Source organism: Artibeus jamaicensis, unplaced genomic scaffold (genome assembly GCF_021234435.1).
Source record: "Artibeus jamaicensis isolate MK-2021 breed Jamaican fruit bat unplaced genomic scaffold, CSHL_Jam_final contig_3214, whole genome shotgun sequence".
In the NCBI taxonomy this organism is placed as follows: domain Eukaryota; kingdom Metazoa; phylum Chordata; class Mammalia; order Chiroptera; family Phyllostomidae; genus Artibeus; species Artibeus jamaicensis.
The window spans coordinates 4,789,217-4,809,040 of record NW_026521760.1 but is presented as its reverse complement, the minus strand read 5'-3'; the positions used below and the strand labels follow the sequence as shown (position 1 = coordinate 4,809,040).

The following is a 19,824-nucleotide window of genomic DNA, read 5'->3' as shown; positions in this document are numbered from 1 at the left end:
CATGTGGCCTCCGCATGGGCCTTAAGCTTTACAGTGTGGTGGCTTCATTCCCAGATCATCTGTACCAAGAGACCAAAAGCAGAAATACCATTGTCTCGAGGTCTGGGCCTGAGAACTGGCACAGCATCAACCCTGCCACAGTCTACTGACAAAGGAGTCACAGAGCTCACTCAGATTCAAGAGAAGGGGCCACAGACTCCACTTTTCAACAGAGAAGTGCCAAAGAGTCTGCGGACCCCTTTAACTGGTCACACAGGGTTATACACTCACTGCAGATACAGGAATGCAGATACATATTTTCTGTATTACCAGAGAGTTAAACTAAAGGTGATATTTCAAAACAAAATAATTTACTTTAAGTTACTTTGAATGAAGTTCATCTAGCCTCTAAGGAATAGCAAAAGTCCTGTTATGATTATTACTTTGTAAGTTATGGAGTTCTCTTCAACAAAAACAAAGAGCTTGATAATTAAAGTGAGATACTAAGGTAGTGATAACTATAAAAAATAAGTTAATGGTTAAATTCAGAATACTCTACACTGTAAGGCAAGTAAAAGGGAACAAACCTTTTATGAATAAGCAACAAGAATAAATTTTAATTAATATGTCAGCTACCACCTGTTTATCATTCAAAGTGTATTTTTAAAGGAGAGCTATAAGTTTCTCCAATGATATTCCAATGTAAACAAATTCTTGTTTGTAAAGAAAAAGACACTATAGCAGAGATAGGCTGCTTGCCTATCCTGTCTTCTCTTTCTGGGCTTCAGGAAAACTACATACTGCTGCCTCCCTAGCAGTTAGTGGTCCATGAGAGGGTTCTGGCCAATGGAATGTTTGCAGAATTGATGTTCACCACTCAGTCCTGGCCATAAAACAACCTGTACAATTCTGCATGCTTTCTCTCTGTTTCTCGGACAGGCCAATGAAAGAGATACAGTGGAGGACTACCCACAAAGGTTCACGAAGTCAAGTCACCTTCTGGAAAAGATTTGCCCTGTCACATATGAAATGAACAAGGAAAAAAATCCTTTGTTCTGCTAAGCCACTGACATGTGGGAGTTGCTTATTATAGCCACTAGTATTAAATACACTGATTAATACAGAAAGTAAAAGTTAGGATTCCACCTCTCTCTTAAAAGACACAAAGTAATCACCTTCTTTGGAGTGCTTAATATATCTTATATATTCAAATTTGACAGCCACCATAGATAGCATCTGGCTGATCTGTTTTGTTTTGGTAGTTTTTTTATGCCAGTAACCACACACTGCCACCAATGAATAAAATACTTACAAACATCCAGACTCAGAGAAATACACACTGTAGAAAGCAGAATCATAGAATCTATGTTGCCATGACAACAAGAACATAATTCCATTTTGAAAGGATCACCAACTCCTTAGAAGAAAAAAATAAACTTCTCTTCCAGGCAAGGTTTTTAAAATGATGCATGCAGAAAGGAAAATATTGAACAGCTCACTCCACATGGTTGATTATATTCTATAGTACCATCAGTGCCAACTGTAACCTATAGTATAAATCCATGTTGGTTTCTTCAGGTGCCCTTAAAATATGAGAGCCAACAAGAAAAATGCAACTTTCAAATAGCGTATCATTTCCTCTGCAAGAAAATAAAGTAGCTTTTGCTTGAATGGTAACAACAATCATGCAGGTTCAGTAATTTCCTCAAAATAAAATGTTTTGATCTAATAAACTAACCTCATGAGTAAACTCATATCCCATCAGTCTTGCTCTTTTAAATAAATTTACTCTTTATTTTTTAATTATTTTATTGTTCTTCAACGACAGTTGTCTGCATTTACCCACCATCATTCTCCCCCCACCTCAGCCATCCCCACCTCCCTCCCCTGCTGCTACCCTCCTCTTGGTAAATCCACTCTTTAAAAATTACATGATACTGATGTTCACTGAGGTTATGTGATACTATTATTACAGATTATTTTAGAATTATCAGTAGCCCTACAGACCATTCAGTCCAAATTATCTCATTTACAGATCAGGAAGCTGCGATTAGAGATGTTCACAGGGTGAATTAGCACCACGTTGCACTACCACACTCTGTTTGCACGACTGCACTGTCCATACTAACTTTATACTGTATAGTGTTTTCTACTAAAAATAACTCCTAGAACTTACTTTAGAATGCTTACATGACCAATATTGTAATCTCTAGGGATTTAAAAAATGTCTTCAGCATGTAGAAGTAGGTTCTCATGTAATCTTTGTTAACTTAAACAAGTTTAATGAAAGAATAAATTGATCTCAACTGTTTCAAAATCTTCCATGTCCTTCACTGTCTTTTGAAAAGCTGATATTATGAAACTATCAAGTTTTTTTAACTGTAAAAAATCTATTGTATCTAATGAAAAGTGTCTACTATATGTATAATTATAAACATAGCATAATTTTAAGTGTACAGCATTATTAGTCCAGTTGTTACGTGAACTGAACTAACCAACATTCAAGTCCTACTTTAATGAATGGTTAAGAATAATTTTAATACGTAAAATTATTAAATTAGAATTATATATTGATTACCTAAGTAGCAATATATCATTTATATTTAGAGACTTTAAACTGGGTGTAATTAGTTTCTTAATTAAGTAGATATGCCACTGAAATTTAAATTACTATTAATTTTCTTAGCAAATTTTTTTTATTGAACTATTAACTAATGAACGTAAAAGAAAAGAAAAACAATGAAAACAAAAACTAAGCAAACAATCAGAACAGAAACAGAATCAGAGAAATGGACATCACACAGAGGGAGTTCAGTGGGGAGGGGGAAGGGAGGAATAGTGGGAAAAGGTACAGGGAAGAAGAAACATAATTAGTAGGCATAAAATAGATGGGGACAGATAAAAATGGTATAGAAAACAGAGGACTCAAAGAACTTATATGTACAACCCATGGACATGAACTAAGGGGGGATGCTAGAGGGTTGGGGGGACAGGGTTGAGAGGGATAAAGGTGGAAAAATTGGGAAAACTTTAATAGCATAATCAATAAAAAATACTTGAAAATATAAAGGTAAATTTCAACTTAAGCCCCTCTTCAATTTCATGTAAATTCATCACTAATTAAATTCTAAATAAAATATTTTTGTATATTAATACTCACATTAAATAAGGAAAATTAAATATGGGTAAAAATATTTATCATAACATTTTCTAAAATGAAAAGAATAGGGAAACTTAAAGAAAAGAGCTCATAAATAAATATCTTCTTTTCCACCAGCCCCTTGTCAACCCTAATCATTTTTTAAGCTTTAACATTGCAATTTAGAAAATAGGCCTCTCAATATTTTTCATATATTCTAGATGTATGAAGGACAAAACTGTGGAGACAGGAGTGTGGAGTGTGAGCTTTCCATCTTTCATGACCACAAGAACCTCTTTCTAAAGTTTTCATTTCCTCTGTAACTGTCCCGCTACCTTACATCACAGTCCAAAGCACTCAGATCGTAAGGCGTCCAACTCCAGCCCAGACTCCACAATCACCACAGAAAGAAAGAAAGAAAGAAAGAAAGAAAGAAAGAAAGAAAGAAAGAAAGAAAGAAAGAAAGAGAGAGAGAGAGAGAGAAAGAAGGAAGGAAGGAAGGAAGGAAGGAAGGAAGGAAGGAAGGAAGGAAGGAAGGAAGGAAGGAAGGAAGGAGGGAAGGAAAGCTGAAAAGGAGATGTGGCTTTACTGGCACGATCAGTCATATTATATCAGGAATATTTTCTGAATAAAAACTAAAGCAATGGGATATCTACCAGTCAGCTCATCCCCTGTGCCACCATGTCTAATTTGATGTTTATTTCTAAAATTTTGACTTTAACTCCTCTTTGACTTAATTCTATTGTTTCCATCCTGGCAAAGTTAGCATAACATTGGAAAGAGATTATCATTTACATCACATTTTTTTCATAAAATTGAAATAATGAACACCGAAAAGGAGAAAATAATTTTAGCAGCAGGAGATTTACAAATTGCCCCTATATCAAAAGAACAACACCATCTCCTTCTTCACACACATATATGTGTTGATTTACTGACAGAATGACATAGAAATGTGATTTTAAATAAAAATAATTCATTGTCATCATCTTAACAAGATACTAGCCCAGAATAATTGTCTCTATCTCAGTGAGAAAGTTCTTAACACAATCACAAAATGTTAAAAGTTTTTTGTGTTTTTGGTTTTGTTTGTTTTGGTCTGGTTCCAGAATAGTATTTCTTGTCCATTTAATACAATGGAAACAAGCAATAAATATTAACATGAAAATTAAAATCTCCATTTTAAAATGTATTTCTATTTTTAGTATAACAAGATCATATTGTCCCAATATCATCACCACTTTCTCTCTAGAATGTCAAAAGACTAACTCCATTGTGAGAATATAGAAACCACTCCATCTCTTTGCCAGTTCAGTGGTCTTTGGAGGAGAAATTGTCTGTTAGTGTTTCCTTTACCTCCTTCCCCTTTCAACTCCTCTCCACAACATAGCATGTGCACTTCAGCATTTCTCCTTAGAAAAGAAGCAGTCATCATTGAAGATATTTGATGTACAAAACTGAAAACTAATGAGGTTATAAACCCTCTTAGACTTCCACTCAACATGAACATACAGGTAAACATGGTTCTCCTCCTTGCACAAACACCGCAAAAATTACAACTGGACTACAATACAAATATCACCCAGAATCATTAGAAAATCAAGCTGTATAAAAGTCCTACAACCAAGAAATTAAAGAAGGCATATTCATCCAGATTGTAGGAGGGGTGGAGATGTGAAACAGGTGGTCCCATACTGATGTGTGGTAGATAAAAATCAGGAGGGATACCTTGGGAGCAAGGGATCCCAGCCCCACACCAGACCACCCAGCCCAAGGTTTCATGCCAGGAAGATAAGTCCCCATAAATTCTGGCTGTAAAATCTAGTGGAGGATGGGGCAGCAGGAAAAACTGCAGGATTCTCAGGCATTTCCTCTTCAGGGATCTGCAGCTGACTCACTCCGAGATCCAGCATGGGAGCAGCAGCTGGAGGGTACCAGTGGCATATAGGGACAAACTGAAGTGTCTGGCATCAGGGCAAGTGCTGGGGGACAGATTCTTCCCAGAAAAAACTCCAGAGACCAAGCAGCAGCATTGTCCCCTTTCTAAGCCTTCCCCACATAGAGCCACAGAGCAGTGACACCATATCTGAGACTCCATCAACCTGGTGCATATAACTTGCTCCTTCTCTGGAAATTACCTGAGGTTTCACCCCATCCAACTTACCAGAATGCTTTTATTTTACTTTTTTAAGATTTGATTTGGTTTTTAGAGAAGGGAATGGAGGGAAAAAGGGAAGGAGAGGAACATCAATGTATGATTGCCCCTTGTGTGCCCACTACTGGGGACCTGGCCCACAGCCTAGGCATATGCCCTGACTGCAAATCAAACCAGTGACCCTTTGATTTGCAGGCTGGAACTCAATCCACTGAGCCACACCAGCCAGGCAGTGTGCTTTTCTATAATATGCCATGCTACTAAGACAGGAGGTCAAAGCACCTCTACCTATTACATAGAAACAAACACACAGAGGTTGCCAAAATGAGGAGACAAAGAAATAGTGCCCAAATGAAAGAACAGAACAAAACTCCACAAAAGAACTAAAAATGGAGACAAGCAATCTATCAGATGCAGAGTTCAAAACACTGGTCATTAGGATACTCAAAGAACTCACTGGGTACTTCAATAGCATAAAAAAGACCCAGAAAGAAATTAAGGTTACACTAAGTGAAACAAAGAAAAATTTACAAGAAACCAACAGTGGAGGGATGAAATTCATAATCAAATCAATGATTTGGAACATAAAGAAGAAAAAAACATTCAATTAAAACAGCAATAACAAAGAAGAACCCCCCAAAATGGATAGGCTAAGGATTCTCTGGGACAACTTCAAACATACAAACATCCAAATCATAGGGGTGCCAGAAGGAGAAGAAGAAAAGCAAGAAATTGAAAACTTGTTTGAAAAAATTAATGAAAGAAAACTTCCCTAATTTGGTGAAGAAACTAGATATACAAGCCCAGGAAGCACAGAGTCCCAAACAAAATGGATGCAAAGAGGACCACACCAAGACACATCATAATTAAAATGCCAAAGTTTAAAGATAAAGAGAAAATCTTAAAAACAGAAAGAGAAAAGCAGAAGTTACCTACAAAAGAGTTCCCATAAGACTGTCAGCTGATTTCTCAAAAAAAACTTTGCATGCTAGAAGGGACTGGCAAGAAGCATTCAAAGTGATGAAAAGCAGGGACCTACAACCTAGAGTACTCTATCCAGCAAAGCTATTATTTAGAATTGAAGGGCAGATAAAGTGCTCCCAGACAAGGTAACATTAAAGAAGTTCATCATCACCAAGTCCTTATTATATGAAATGTTAAAGGGACTCATGTAAGAAGCAGATCAACACTATGAACAGGAAAATGACAACAAACTCACAATTATCAACAACTGGATCTGAAAAAACAAAAATAAAAAATGAACTAAGCAAACAAGCAGAACATAAACAGAATCATACATATGGAGATCAGTTGGAGGGCTATTGATTTGGAGTATGTTAGAAAAGGTGCAGGGATTAAGAAGCATAAGTCAGCAGGTACAGAATAGACACAAGGATGGTAAGAACAGTATAGGAAATGGAGAGGCTGAAGACTTATATGCATGACCCATGGACATAAACTAAGCAGTGGGATTGCTGGAGGAAATGGGGGGTACTGGGTGGAGAAAGCAAAGAGGGAAAAATGGGAACAACTGTAATAGCATAATCAATAAAATATATTTAAAATAATATAAACACTTTCAGATTAAAAAAAGAAATATAATGAGGTCAAAAAGATTAAAGGATTGTGAGTGACGCATTACCAAGGAACTAAACAGGAGTAAAACACTGAGCAAAAATGGCTCTGAAATACGTAAAAATGATAATTGTACTCCTTGGGAATTATAGATTATATTTTTAAAAACTAAAAGAAAACAATGCTTCTAAACTCACCTCTTCAAACTAATTTTAGAAATGTCCATTATATTTCATTCTGGATGTGTCTTACAAGTATAAGGAACTAATTTCTAAGTAGCTTTCTTCACATCCTGACCAATACTCAGTGCATGTCCAATGCCAGTCCCTTAGGGACATCTGTCAGTTCCTCTGCAATTCTTTTCCCTTTAGAACATAGACACCACACTAAGAGTAGAAGCCTCATTAATTAAGAATCACAAAAGAAAGAGCATCCATAACTCTTGAGCAATAAATGTCTCAGATTTGATCTATAAATGGATAATCTGATTTATATTTGAGTTTAGTTGGTAAGTAGGAGATGAAATATTTTTAATTTGTATTTTAAAGTATTTGTTGTTGCTTTGACAGAGAAAAATGAGAACAATAAAATTCAACTCCTCAAGTTTCCCAAGCCACAGAAAAACAGCACACTAGTACAACAGTCAAAACTTGAAGTATAATATCTCAATATGAGTCACGAAATTCATAGATTTACATCCTATATGAAGAGAATTTTAGAATGTATAAGGGGGATGAAAGATAATGGAAAAATAGAATAAAAATAAATTTTAAAAAGAATGCACATGAGTATAATTGCAAAATATATAAAGGCTTTTGAATCTAACGAAATGTTTTGTTAAGAGTTCTATAATATGGGGTACTCTACAACTTCTGCCAAGGTGGAGGCATAGGTGGAGACGTCGTGCTTCCTCACACAACCAAGTTTAGAGACAACTAAATAATAGCAATAGAAAACATAGTCAGAACACAGAAAATTGAACTTCTCAGAAGTCTGATAACAACAAATTCTTCAGCCTGACCGGTAAGAGCGGCGAAACCAGCAGCTGGCAGAGCAGGGTAGCACAGGAAAACTCGGTCAGATGGACTCAGGCCCATGGAATCCAGGCTCAGGGTTGGACCTGGTGGGCAACTCAGCAAGCAATCGCGGGGAAACAGCGAGGGAGCAGGGCTGTGGGTTGACTGTGGTCGCCCATTCGTGTGTGGATAGACAAGCGAGGGAGTGGGCTATTGGACGAGAGCCAGCAGCCCCAGCGGAAAGCGGTGGTGGAGGGCGCCGCCATTTCCCCGCTCTAACCCCGCCTCCACATATAGCGTCATAATCCGGCGACCTAAGTGGCCCTGCCCTGGTGAACAACCTAAGGCTCTGCTCTTCACCCAGCTGCGAGAAACAGCAGAGGGGACCACCATTTCCCTGCTCTGACCCCACCTCCACATACAGAGTCACAACCCAGCAACCTGGGAGTCCAAGGCTCCACTCCTCATACTTAATGGGCGCAAACAGACCAAAAATGGCTCAAGAAGACCTCAAAGCCCCAGAGCCTATAAATCTAAGCAATGAAGAAATAGCAAAACTCTCAGATGCACAGTTTAAAACACTGGTGATCAGGATCCTCACAGAACTGGTTGATTATAGCCAAAAATTAGACAAACATATGAAGGCAAAACTAATTGAAATGAATGGAATTGCACAGGAAACCAATAGTGATGAAAAGGAAACTGGGATGTAAATCAATAGAGTGGACCAGAAGAAAGCAAATAATGGCCAAAGAGAAAAGAGTGAAGAAGCAAGAATTCAAAAAAATGAGGAGAGTCTTAGGAACCTCCAGGACATCTATAAACACTCCAACATCCGAATTATAGGGGTACCAGAAGGCGGAAAGGCACAGCCACCAGTGGAAAACTTATTTGAACAAATAATAAAGGAGAATTTCCCCAATCTGGCAAAGGAAATAGTCTTCCAGGAAATCCAGGAAGCTCAGAGAGTCTCAAAGAAGTTGGACCCAAGAAGAAACACACCAAGGCACATCATAATTACATTAGCCAAGATTAAAATGAAGGAGAGAATCCTAGAAGCAGCAAGAGCTAAGGGGACAGTCACCTACAAAGGAGCCCCCATCAAACTGTCAGCGGATTTCTCAAAAGAGACCTTACAGGCAAGAAGAGGCTGGAGAGAAGCATTCCAAGTCATGAAATCCAAAGATCTACAACCAAGATTGCTCTATCCAGCAAAACTTTCATTCATAATGGAAGGACAGATAAAGTGCTTCTCAGATAAGATCAACTTCAAGGAGTTCATCATCACCAAGCCCTTATTATATGAAATGTTAAAGGGACTTATCTAAGAAAAAGAAGATAAAAACATGAAAAGTGAAAGGACAACAAACTCACAGTTATTAACAACCACACCTAAAACAAAGCAAACTAAGAGGACAGCTAGATCAGGAGCAGAACCATAGAAATGAAGATCTCAAGGAGGGTTAGCAACAGGGGAGTGGGAGGAGAAGAAGGGGGGAGAAGATACAGAAAATAAGTAGCATAGACAGTAGATAGAAAATAGATGGGGGGGCAAGAATAGTATGGGAAATATAGAATCTAAAGAACTTGAGATACATGGTCATAAACTAAAGGGGGGGTAGGGTGGAGGGGAATGAAGGGGGAATAGAAAAACTGTAACAGCATAATCAATAAAAAAAAATTTAAAAAAAACTTTAAAAAGTTCTATTATATAGTTGGATATACTCTAAAATCTAATTTATTTATAAAACAGACATGTTCACTAATTTCTGTATAATTTTGCAATATGTTACATGATAATTTTATTTTATTGTATTTTTATTTGGTCAACAAATATTTTAAAGATAGCTTTTGCTATTCAGAAGTCTAAATAGTGTCTAAGACATTCAGTGTAGTGGAATGTCCCAAATGAATAGTAGCACACAGTTTTATGAGAAAAAAGATTAATATTACATAAAGATTAATGTAATATATCTACCTGAATAGCACTTTTTAATGCGCCAGAAAGATGTTGTGTTATATACATGCAACATTTGAACTAATAAAACACTACATATACTCCAAACATCTTTACAGAAAACCAAACCTTTGATAACTAGCCCTGAAGACCTCTGTGTGTATCTACACCTAGTATGTCACTATGTACATGAAAATTAGTTACTCATATCATTATGGGCAGCACTGAGAAATCTGAGAACCTGCTTTTAAAAAAGAAAGGCAACAGTCATACCCAACACATGCTTAAAAATGACAATAGCATCCCTTTTAGTTATTCTTTCTCACTCAGTGTATTCTTCTGATATGGAGGAAGAAAGGAAGATAGAACAAGTTCTCCAAAGACATTTACTTGCTATACAAGCAACTATGAATTTTATTCTCTGCAGAAATGGTGTTTAAAAAACTCTTAATAGGCAACTTAGTTTTCATAGACACTCTGAGCCTCCTAGACCAACCCCTAGGAGGATTTACCAGGATATGAGAATCTCAGTGTAATGACAAAAAAAGAAATAGGGATGAGGAGGACTAGCAACTCAAAAAGCATGTCTAATTATTTCATATGGCAATAATCTTCCATTAGCTATTTCTACTCCTGATCATTTTATTTCCTCATTAAAATTCATCTTTAATGAAAAAACATAGAATATTCAAATTTATAACTAAAGAAGATCCATTTTTCTCCCAGAAGTAGAACAATAGTTCAAATGAAAAAAAGAACAAAGCTGAAAAGATTTTTAAAAACTAGACCTTCACATAACAGTTTAGTCTTTTCCTCACCAGTCTTTACCTTAATCTGATGGATTTTTTCTGAAAACCATTGAATTAGAAACATGACACTTGCACTTTTATTCCTTAGGCTTCTGTGTCTGTATAATGCTTTCTTACATATTATACATTGTTCCATGTATATAGTATTTTACTTAAATATTCTTCTCCATTAATAATTTAAACCCATATTGTGATTAGACACCTGAAGCAAGCAAATGAGTCCTTGAAATCATTTTGTTGGACCACGGGAAAGAGATGCTGCAATATGTATGATTGATAAACTGTGGGACTGAGGACCTCTGCTGGCAGATTTGAGGCATTATTTTTTTTAACTGTGATACAGAAAGGAAGGTGAAGCCTACCTAATCTGAAGTATTCCTTTCCAGTTAGAATCCTTTAACTGCCTTTCTAAAATTTTATTTCTTGGTCCTACCACATTTTTAAGCAATTTGAGTCTTTCATTTATACAACAGTTGCTTTAATTTTTGGAAAAAACATAAACGTTAAGATTATTGGAGGAAATATTAATTTGAATATTACTAATATTTTAAAGAAAATTAAGTTTGTTCATACAAATTCTTATATTTTTATTAATGTGGACATTTCACATGTAGAGATGAAGGTGCAGATATAGATACATCCTCATGATTTATAATATGAAATTTAGTGTCAAAATGGAATAAAATTTTAATCTAAAACATTTCATTTTTTCAAAAACTAGACTTGTTCCATATGTAATATGAACCTAGAAAGTCTTGGAAGCCAAGTTTTTAATTTAATGTCCAGATCAATTTTTTAAAGATTGAAAATACAATTGGAGTGGTTATCTTTCACTTCACTATACCACTAATCTCACTTACCTGTGCATTTCTTCTATTATTTACTAATTCACATTATCATGACTAAAGGAGACCACAAAATTGATGTAATCTAGCATTTTTATTTTGCAAAGAAAAAAATCTGAGACCTATAGAGGTGAACAATGGCCTCTGCCTGTTCTTGCCAAGTCAGAGCAAGGTGAACAAATAACTTCTAAGACATCTTGTTTCTAGGGAGATATCTCCTAAAGCAAGAGAAGGGAAGGGAACAGCAGAGTTGCTGCTCTTTGCCACAAGAACCCGGTTGTGGTGTGGATTCAAGGAACCCTAATCCTAGTGGAGTTCCAGACATTCCAACTGCTAGGAGGAAGTGTGGATCCAACAGCCAGGAGAAATAATAATCACTGTAACAAACATCATTGATCACTGACTATGTGCCCGGCAGGCACAGCTCTAAGCACCTGACATGGAATAACTTATGTAATCACCACAGCAATTCTGCGTAATGGATAAAATTGCTAATATAATTGAGGAAACAGGCAGAGGGACTGAGTCACTTCCCCAAAATCAAGTTACTGAGTCAAGATTCAAATCCATGCACTGTGGCCCCACATTGCCTGTAGCCCCACATTATGAAAAAATATAGCAAGTACAAACTGGTCCCAAAGGGTCCATCCTAGGATGTTAGAGTGCTCTGCCTGACCTTGAATTAGATAGTGATCTTCTGCAGCACAATTCCTTTAGATCTAGAATTCTGGGAATTTAAGAGCTGGAAAGGTCTTGCAGAGCATGTGGTCTGCTGGTTCTTAGTTTCTTTTGGTTTATAGACTTACCTGAAAATCTGCTAAAAGGAATAAAATTTGTCCTCTGAAAAACACATAAACACAGATGATGCTATAGCAGCAGCCACCCACAATTTTGCATAAAATTTCAACTTCTTTGTGTAATCTTTGAATCCCCATTCCTAGATCTTAGAGGACTATAGTAACCTATATTTTTTAAATCTGACTTAGTCTAACCTTCTCAATTAACATTTTATATAAAATCATCTCATGTAACCAAAGCACAGTCACTAGCCTCATAAATGCCAGTGCTGTCTGACTGTTTTGCATACAAAAAGAAAGAAACTTTCCCTGGAAAGAAGAGGTGACCAGCCTCAAGAACCTAGGCTTCCCAGACCTTGCCAAAGCATCTGAAGAGCTGAGATGAATCAATATGTCAAAATACTTGCACCCAGTTCACAGGACAGCAGTTAGGAAGCCCTGCCTTAGAATAGATGACAAAGCACAAACTGGCTTGGGATACCAGTGCCTAAATTTCTTCTCACGCCCAGATCCATTTAAAATTCTTACCCTACCACTAACTCCGACTTAGTTTATATTTTAACTCTCACTTCTCAGTTACTCAAAATAATAGCTACATGTATTAATTATTCATTGCTGCATAACAAATTAACACAAACTTATTGGCTTAAAGGAGAAGTATTTATTATCTCACAGTTTGGGCAGGTCAAATATTCAAAAGCAGTTCTGTCTGAGCTTAGTTCTGTCTCACAAGACAACTTCTAAAAATAATGTACAAACCTCACAGCATACTAAACTGGGTATTATATTTTTAAAGCTATTATCTTAATCTTGGAATCAAATGTATATTAATACTTGTATTCCTATGATATTTATAATTTGCCCCCTTTACCCACATAATTGTTAAAATGACAATATTTATTTTCAACTTGTTAGTAGTCCATTATCAAAATATTGATAACAAGTGTGCATGTTATGATTTGCATATTTATAAACCAGCTGTTGTTATTTATAAACTGTTGATGAGTGAAACTGCAATACCTAACTGTTGAGATGAACGGACTTGATCAAGCAATTTTGCAGATGCCTTAAAAGTTGAGCAGACCACTTGATAAAAACATATGTACTAAAGGAGGGTGATACAGTTCTTTCTCCTCTCCTACAAATCTTTTGCAGCTACCTTAAAAGGTAAGTGCTTTTGAAATTCAATTCTAAGTGTAATACACTTAAATTACAAAAAGTGTTCATTTTAGCCTCAATTTCTTCAGCAACAAGCTATTGAAAAATTATGGGATATCTGTCAAATAATTACTAGATCCCCCCACACTAATTGCAGGTAATTTACACTATTATAATCTTTATAATCTCACCATGAGACAAGTAAAATGTTATAAACGAAGAAACTGGAACAACAAAAATTTAATAGTTAGTAGAAAACTTAGCAGGAAAGTACATCTATCATAACTTAGATTTTCCTACATCATACTTCAGCTATCAAGTCACTGGACCCTGACTAGGAAAACAAAATAGATCATATCCTGAAGTCGTTAGTGATTCTTTGCTTGTGACAGGATTTAAACAGCACTCTATCTCTCAGATTCCGTAACTATATATCACATGCATTCCAAAGAAAGATTCAAGGCCACCTAAGTGGGATTTGTAAATAAGGTGCCTGGGAAACTGTTTTTCTTTCCCACCCAGTGCTCATGCTAATTTGTCACCTGCAGAAAATTTTTAAAGAGAGACTGAAGAGGAAAGGGGGAAGGTTGTTATGGGCATTATGTACCCTGAAGCTTGTGGAAAGAGACATTGATGGCTTAATCAGAAAGCTTGACATATTTCCCCTGGAGTTTGGAGATCACAGCTACCTGACATGAGCCCCACACCCAGTATCTCTGTCTGCCAGGTGACTATGTATGGCCTATCTCTCTGATGGCAGAGTTTAGACAGATCATTCCATTAAAATCAATGTATTATTGATGCAAAAGAAAATTGGCTAGGCTGTCGTCCTGCCCAGGAAAATATGCTTCCCATGTGAGAAAACACAGGGGGGAGTAAGCTTTCTAAACTCCTAAGAACTGAAGGAAGAGTTACAAACGGTCAGCCAGAAAATGTATGTACCAGCAAATCAAGAAAAGTCGGTGCAAGATCTTTCAACAATGGAGGAGGAAAGGTGTAGTGATCTCCAAAGAGCACACAAAAGCTCTTTTCCCAGTAAAAGTTGACCCTGCACATCTGCCATGGACAGAGGAAACCAACACAAATCAGTGCCAGACAAATAGTATGTATGTATAGTCTGTCTAGAAGGTATCCAGACATGTAATATGAAAAGCAGAGACATTTATTGAAGAGCATACAAGATACAAGAAACGCTGTACATAGGACAATGATGCCTCAGTCCCCTTCAAAGTAGGCACCTTGGAACCTCACATAGTTCTCCCAACTGCCATCAGCTGCCCTCTCATATTTCCCTTAATCTCATCAATGGTCTGAAATCTCTTCCCTTTCCAAGGTGATTTTAGTTTTGGAAAAAGCCAGAAGTTGCAGGGCACCAAATCTGGGCTGTTGGGGGGCTGAGTCACCTGGGTGATTTGATGTTTCACTACAAAACTCTGTACAAGGCATGATGCTTGAGCAGGTGCATTGTTGTTATGAAGCTGTTGTCCATAGCTGCAGCCTTCTGAATCTTCTGAATCATCTAAATAGTTTCTGCAGAGGAAGGTTCAGGCTTAATGCAAAATTTGATACAGATTCATTGCTCTACTCACTTGGTCATTGTGAATGACAGTACACATGCTCACTCAATGGGGTCTACTGACCCCAGTGAAGTCACTGTTGTTCACACATGCAAATTCTAGTCCACTCTCCTTGGCTGCCAGGTTACATCAATATTGCACGACCTGTCTTTGTTTTATTAACAGTGGCTGGACATTTTCCGGACAGACTGGGTGCACATGCGTGTGTGTGTGTTTGCTCTCCCCATACCTCTGAACTCTAGAGGAGGAATGAGAAGGGCAGCTTCTGGAGTTTGGAAGGAGAAGCACTCCTGAGAAATAAAGAAGCTAACCAGCCCCTTTTCCCCTTTTTGCACAGCTAGTGGCCCAATCTAATGAAGAGAAGAATCTTAAACTTTAATGAACTTGAAAATTCTATTTCATGAAAATAAATATTTGAATGGCCTGAGATTATATGAGGAATTAGAAGGACCTAAAAGTAACCTGAAAAGTCATGAAAGTAGCCTGAGGTTTATCCACAGAGCTGGAGAAAAGACCCCCTAGTAAGTCTTTAAAGAATAATGGGAGATGAAAAGTAAGTTGCTTCAATGACTGCACACCCTCTTTGTGCCCCATTATTGCAGCAAAGTGATTTTACTCTAAACCAAAAGAAAAATATTGTTTTATTATGTAAAATATAACAGCATCTATAGACAATAATGCATCGGGTATTTTGTCTGTCACATATGAATTGGACATCCACAATATGAAATAGGCAAATTCCTCTTGTGGTTCTTCAGTTAGGGAGTCATTGCTAAGTAACACTGTTCAGCTTTATAATGTGGATATCAATCAGTCTAAAGGTATTGATTAAAGTCCTATAAATTTTCTCCTTCTCTCTCCCTCAAAGGGGTATAAATTCTAATTAAAGAGGCATTAAAATATTTATAAGGTCTGGTTCAACTAAAAATATAAGTTTTGTACCTTAAAAAATTAATATTAGAAAGGTTAATGAAGCTTGCTTTGTATAAAGTTGAATTTTTTTAAAGATTTTATTTATTTTTAGATAGAGGGGAAAGGAAGGAGAGATGGAGAGAAACATTACTGTGTGGTTGCATCTTTTGTGCCCCCTACTGGGGACCTGGCCTGAAACCCAGGCATGTGCCCTAGACTGGGAATGGAACCAGCAACCCTTTGGTTTGCAGACCTGCACTCAATCCACTGAGCTATACCAGCCAGGGCTAAAGTTGAATTTTAAAAATGTTTTATTATTCAAGTAAGCTTTGCTTTGTTTGAAAATAACTGGTACTTTTTCCTGAAAATAGGACATTTGGTATTAGAAAATTTTTAAAAAGAGCAACCACTAAAGATACTATACTTCTTTATTCAGATCAGCAGGTGGTCCAAATCTACACTTCATAAATATTTTAATGTAGAAACAAAAGAAAGAAGCAACATGAAAATCAAAGAAAATAACACCAGAAAAACTTCAAACAACCTATAAGCTTTTAACTTCTTTCATGTAAGTATATTTTTCATATTTTTATATGTTTAAATGTCTACAACAAGCACACATTATATTCTCACCTCAGGGTTCACTGACACATGATAGAAAATGATGTAAAACAATTTACATATATGCATTATTATAAAAATCATTTAATAAAAGCAAATCTATTCAATTTAATAATAAGTACATTATTGAAATGATAAAGAACTATTACATAATCACATTTTCTTTGTAAATTTTTATCTTTCAAAACAGGTTTAAAATTTAAAACAAAAACTTAAAAAGCAGTAAAAATCACAAATAAGCCATCTGATTCTTTTTTAAGTGAGGAAATATTTAGAAAGAAAGAAAGAAAGAAAGAAAGAAAGAAAGAAAGAAAGAAAGAAAGAAAGAAAGAAAGAAAGAAAGAAAGAAAAGAAGGAAAGGAAGAAAGAAAAGTTGAGAGAAAGGAAGGAATTTAGAAAAACCTTGAGTGAATAAAAAAACAATATATTAAGTGGTATATAAATTAAAAGTATATAAAATTATTGCAGTTTCAATAAGAGCAGCAACTATTTTGATTTATAGAGTCCCATTAAAATTGGATCAGTGAAACTCACTTGACTAGATTTTATTAATACTATAAGGGGAAAAAGAATCTGTTCATGTCCAGGGTTCCAGAATGGGAAAAATAAATCCTGGAGCTACTAGAGGCTTTCTTGCCAATAGGAAGATTAGAGCCAGACTAAGGACACACACACGCACACACACAGTGGAGAGCAGGCTGCAGGATGGAGAAAAAGATTCCGCTCAATATCCTTGACCCTCTGGATTCAACAGGACCTGTGGCAGACATCACTGTGAGTTTTATTCACGGGAGCCCATGACTTTAACACTTTCAAATGAAAGTGTCCTGATTAATACAACTCAAAAGTGAAATTTAATCCACAAATAATAAGAAAATTGAAACACATTAGCTGAGTGTTTGTGTTGCAGTGGCTCCAAAGATGTTCATGTTCTAATCCCTGGAATTTGTGAACATTTCACCTCCCATAGTAAAAGAGACTTTTTAGATGAGATTAAATTTAACATTTTGAGGTGAAGCAATTATCAGGGCAAGCCCAATGTAATCTCAAGGGAGAAGCAGGAGAAGTCAGAGTCAGAACCAGAAAAACCCTGTTGCATAGACTGGAAGAGAAAAGTAGAGATTAGAGGGATGAGCTTTGAAGAAAGAGGGACCGGCCCCAGGCCGAGGAACACGGGTGGCCTCTAGCAAATGGAAACAGACTCTCTTCCATGGCCTTCTGAAGGAATCAGCCCCGTGACATCTTGACTTTAGCCCAGTAAAACTGATTTCAGACTTCTGGCCTCCACAACTGTAAGAGAATACATTTGTGTTATTTTGAACCACAAAGTTTCTGCTAATTTGTTACAGCAGCCATTGGAAACTAAGACAGTTGGACATTTCATGGAAGCATTTTGTGTATGACCCAATGTCCTCTAGATAGTTAACAGAATTACCCCTCGAAGAAAGTTAAAGTTAGATTTTGGTATGCTGAATTAAGAAACAAAATATTGAAGTATTAAATATTCTTCAGAATATTGAAGAACTGGAATATTTTCTCTATCTCTGACTGAGAGACCCTGGGAATAGTGAAACCCCACTCGCAATGAGCATACCTAACACCTAAATCTTGGTTTCTAAATAATGTTCTCTATTAAAAAAGCCAAGCCCATTAGAGAAATGTCTGATTCTGGGGTTGAAGTTGGAAACATACAAGACAGGTCTGGAACAACTTTCTAGGTGAGAGAACAATAAAGTACCCAGTGAATGACAATGACACAGTCCTCGAGTCGAAATGACACAAAAGTCAACATGAAGGAACTTCCACTGACCAACTCAAGAACAACGTGAACATCAAAAAACAAAATTATAGCTCGTTTTATAAAATAGTAATTTGTAAGCTCATATCTATAGAAATAAGTAAATAAAGAAATAGGAAACTTACAAGTAAATAAGTAAATAGGAGCCAATAATAATTGCCTAGAATGGCAGTTATAAATAGAGAAGGAATGCTTAAATTAGAAAAATTAAACAATTGGCAATCTTTATCATAATAATTCAGCCAAAATATAAATAGATACTAAAACTAATGGATAAATTTGACAAAGAATGAGATATTTACCTGGAAAATACAGAGAAGATTAGTACAGTCCCTGTGCCAGGAGGACAGGCAAATTTGTGAAGTATTTGGTATTTTAAAAGAAGAATAAGATATTTACATATTTACATGTAAAAAGAACTAATGAAATTGCAAAAATAAAAGAATCGCATTAAGCTAGCCCAGAAGGCCAATCTACCTTTGTGCAGAAATTCTTCCAAGCTACTGTTAATTATAAAGAGAATTTAATAACTTTACAGTGGAGAAACCTGACAGATGCTACCATAATCAAGGATTCAAAGTGATCATCACCAATAATGGAGCAAATTAAAATCATAGAGCACTGATAAATGCAATAAAAAGAACACACCATTATGTCTGTGCTTCTGTGATATACTTGCCCCATATATGTAACCTAAATCTAATCATGAGAAAACCTCACACAGACATACCCAGACTGAGGGGTGTTCTACCAAGTGAATGGCCTATAAAAGTCATGAAAGTCAAGGATGAATGAGATTGAATATTAAGGAAGATTAAAAAGCAACCAAATGCAACACCTGATCATTGACTAGATCTTTTAGCTGTAAAGCACATTATTGGGACAACTGCCAAAACATAAATGATGTTGAAAACCAGCTAGAAGTAGCATAGCAATGTTAATTTTCTGATTTTGATAAGTATAGGGTTCTCAGGTATGTCCTTGCTTTGGGGATTACACATAAGTATGGGGGTATAGTGGGCATCATGTTGGTAACTTACACAGGGTTCAGAGAAGAAGTTAATTGTACTATCCTTGCAAACTTTCCACAAGTTTAAAATTATTTCAAAATAAAATTTAAAAATATGTAATACTATAAATGATTTTTTAAATAAGCCCAGAACTACAGTTAGATGAGTGACTCCCTGGTGCCATCGTCAACACATGGACATCAACACAAGGCTGATCATGTCTTCAGTATGCCCAGTTTCAAAACCAAATACATCCTAAAAATGAAGCATATAATTTTAAAAAACACTTTATGGAGTTTGAAAGTGCACCCACCACAATTGTCTCCCCATTCAGACATCTTCTCATGTAGAAAATATAGCCTATGTATTAGATAGACGTCAAGAGCTGTGTATACAGTATCCATTCCTCCTTCCTCTTTGCTAACACACTCCCACTCTTGTTCAGGCATCCCACACTCCCACTATTATCAATGTTT

At 36.3% G+C, this 19,824-nt stretch overlaps 1 non-coding gene across 1 annotated transcript; it reads left to right on the top strand.

The window, feature by feature from the left end:
* The first annotated feature begins 18,614 nt into the window (after nt 1-18,614).
* Nucleotides 18,615-18,716, top strand: LOC119055610 (U6 spliceosomal RNA). The gene has a single exon (XR_005083728.1). It is a non-coding gene; the product is annotated as a U6 spliceosomal RNA (small nuclear RNA).
* The last annotated feature ends 1,108 nt before the right edge of the window (nt 18,717-19,824 follow it).